The 3086-nt window shown below is 45.6% G+C and overlaps 1 long non-coding RNA gene across 1 annotated transcript; it reads left to right on the top strand.

Moving 5' to 3' along the window:
- The first annotated feature begins 365 nt into the window (after positions 1 to 365).
- LOC104866573 lies at positions 366 to 3086 on the top strand. Its single transcript, XR_781474.2, has 3 exons — positions 366 to 1020; positions 1104 to 1231; positions 2684 to 3086. It is a non-coding gene; the product is annotated as an uncharacterized LOC104866573 (long non-coding RNA).

The following is a 3086-nucleotide window of genomic DNA, read 5'->3' as shown; positions in this document are numbered from 1 at the left end:
TACTGCCTTAGAAAAGGCTGGCAGGATCTGCTTGGGCCTTTTTATTGTCCCCCTTTCTACCATGTGAAAATGCTGCAGGAAGGCTTTCATCACACACCAAATGCCACTGCCTTGATTTTGGACTTCCCAGACCGCAGGATTAAGATTTTTAAAAGATCAATGAATTATCTAATCTCAGGGTTTTTTTTTAAAGCAACATAAACTGACTAAAACAGCCATATTCCAAATCTCATCCGTCCTTAAGATCTTTCCACCCAGAGGAAGAAAGTGCCTTTCTTCACAGCTCATATGAAAAATGGATACAATTAGTTTGGAAATTAATCATTTATCCAAAAATATTTCCTATAGCTATTCTATATTACTTTTGTATTTCTTGTCAACTTTCCCTGGATTTACATCCTTGACTCTATCAGTAGGATGAACCAGAGCAGGAATTAGGGGACTTCTGCTTTTTTGTGAATTGCACAGAGAAGGTACTCAAATTCCAGCGGGAGGGGATTGACTAAAAACTGGAGATACAACAGTGAAAATCAACAGGTTTCTAAAATTAGGCATAACACAAGTTAGTCTTTTCATGAGCCTGGAAGTATGTTCAGTTATAGCAATATTTAGCCATATGCAAGGGGACATATACTCACTACATAGCCTGGGGGAGGGATGTGGTCATTCATTTCAAAATTTTCCAAGGGGTTTCCATTATTGTGTTACTGCACTCATTGGCCTAGATTTTTTTGTAGCTCAGGTAGCTCGAGAAGGTCCCACGTGGGAGCTAGAGGTACTTTTGCAATTTCCTCTTCTGGGTCACAGTAAGTTGTCAAGGTTAAGCACAAATACTTCCTATATCTGTTTCATCTCCATGCCCTTCACTCTGTTCATCCCTAGGTCAACATTCTTCAGGGAGGCCAGAGGCTGCTCTGTATTTATTGTAACCCCATCCTTCCTAGTCATTAGTATTTGTGGAAAGGAGACAGGGAGACCTGAAGTGGAAGAGCCCTAGCTCCCTACCCTGAACGTGTTCACGTACTCAAAGGTCAGGGCCTGGAGCCTGGTGCACCCCAACTCCCCAAGGCTGGTAATCCTCTGGGCGTTTTCTGCATTAACAGGGAGCCCGACTGTGGTGAGCAGATTGGAGCCGGAAGTCAGCGCCAGCTCCAGAAGACAGTGTGGACGACGTCGCGAAGGGACCAGCAGCCCGAGGAAGGCCGGCTGGTGCTGCTCTTTCTGCCTGCGGGTAAATGACAAGTCAGGCCGCCTGCCTGCTGGTCAAGGCCTGGGATTCTTAGGGCTTTACTGTACACACGTAGTCGGGTTACTCACTGCATCTAGCCACCAGCGGTCTGATTTTCATTCTTCCTTTGAATGCCGGCGTCTCCTCCTGTGCCACCCAAAAGACAGGATGGGGCCTATTCCCTTATGGTCCTGTGATTTCACTGTCAGTAGGTCCCTTTTCTTCTTGAATCTCCAGCCAGTGCCCCGCTGTTCACTCCTCCGGGGAGCCTCTCTGTCAGTCCTTCTAGATACTCTTTTTTTGGGTACCAGGGGTCAAACTCAGGTGCAGGTGCTTTTGAGGTCAGCGGCAGCACCACTGAGCTAAATCCCCGGCCCCTAAATACTCTTGATCTCTAGAGTATTTAGACAGCTGCAAAGCTAGTACTCTAGAGCTTAGACCTTGGTAAGGACAAATTTTATTTATTGTCCTTTGCCGTGCACCGTCTCCTAACCCTAAAAGAACATCCATCAGCCTTAAATAAGTACAAAAGGGAAAGTTTATTGAAGGATATGCGCATACAGAAAAGAAAGAGGACAAAGAAAGAGGGGAGTCCTGTAACAGCAAGAGGGACTCTATCCAGGAAATTACCCTTAGGCTGTCTGGCAACAACACCGGAATGTTGGAGGAATTAGGTCCATCACTTGCAACACAGCACGGGTCTTTTCAGCAGTCCCTCCGGCTACATGTTTCAATCCCGGACTTAAGACAGCAGCAGCCGCCTGGGCTAGGCCAGCTGTTTATATAGCTCTCTAGACAAAGTTAGTAAACTACCTGTACTTTTGGCGCGAAAAAAAATTGAATGTGCTTGCAGTCACGTCCCAACCGGGCCCTGGCCAGAGATCCAGGAGGGACGGAATGTATCACATTCCTTATCTTGATGTTAAGAACATCTGTTCTTTATAACAAAGTCCTCCCTCTTTTTTCCCAGGGAACTGGCCAGGTACCCAGGGAAAGAAGAGGTGAACTAGTGGTTACGCACCTTAGAGAGCCGAAAGCCTTAACCCAAGCCTTTCCAACTCAAAGTTTTAACTTTCCTTACAGACCTCAACTATGGAAATAATAGTCTGCATCTATTAAAGCCTTTTAGACTAATTAGTGAAAAGTGACAGTATTCAGTAGGAGAGGCTATCAGTAAGGATGCTCTGGACAGGTAACAGTCTTTGGAAAAACAAACATAAGCAATGTAACATGAAGCTAAGAGAGGTCAGAGTGGGAACTGACCAGAGACAGGTAACTGTCACTTACAGTTGTCAGAAAAGCCACAAAATGAAACCTACATAAAAAGAGAAAAGCCACAAAATTACTGACAGCGCAGAAGAATCTAGAACAGCTATTTACTTGACAATTCACAAAAGAGAACCAGGACTTTGGGGCTCAGGCCACAACTCAGGACACCTTCACCTTTCCTTGTAGGAAGTCAAAGCACCCCTACCTATTCATGTCTGTCAGAGCTTCAGATGAAAGAAATGAGATCATCAGTGACATACTTGCTGGTGGAACCTGACTGAGGCTCGGATCCCGATTCCTGGGGTCAGTGTTCTATTATCCACCTGGTGGCTCAGACCCCAAGCCTACCATCCTATGATAATGGTGTCACTTCCTGATCTTGAATATTCTTCATTGACACCAAGAACCAAACAGAAGACAGGTGTGGCTTCAAGGAGAACTACCTTGAGAGGAACAAAAAGAGAACTTGGGCAATGCTCTGAAGGGGCTCTTCAACATCACTAGAGGAAGGTAACACTTGCCTCTTCGGAAACCCCAAGTCACAAAAGTCTCTCTCTACCCTCAGGCATTGATTTCCCCCCTCTGGGCC

The sequence above is a fragment of the Fukomys damarensis genome, unplaced genomic scaffold (assembly GCF_012274545.1).
Source record: "Fukomys damarensis isolate Sample0158 unplaced genomic scaffold, DMR_v1.0_HiC HiC_scaffold_23, whole genome shotgun sequence".
In the NCBI taxonomy this organism is placed as follows: domain Eukaryota; kingdom Metazoa; phylum Chordata; class Mammalia; order Rodentia; family Bathyergidae; genus Fukomys; species Fukomys damarensis.
The sequence above is the reverse complement of the archived record's forward strand: the minus strand, read 5'-3'. Positions and strand labels throughout refer to the sequence as shown.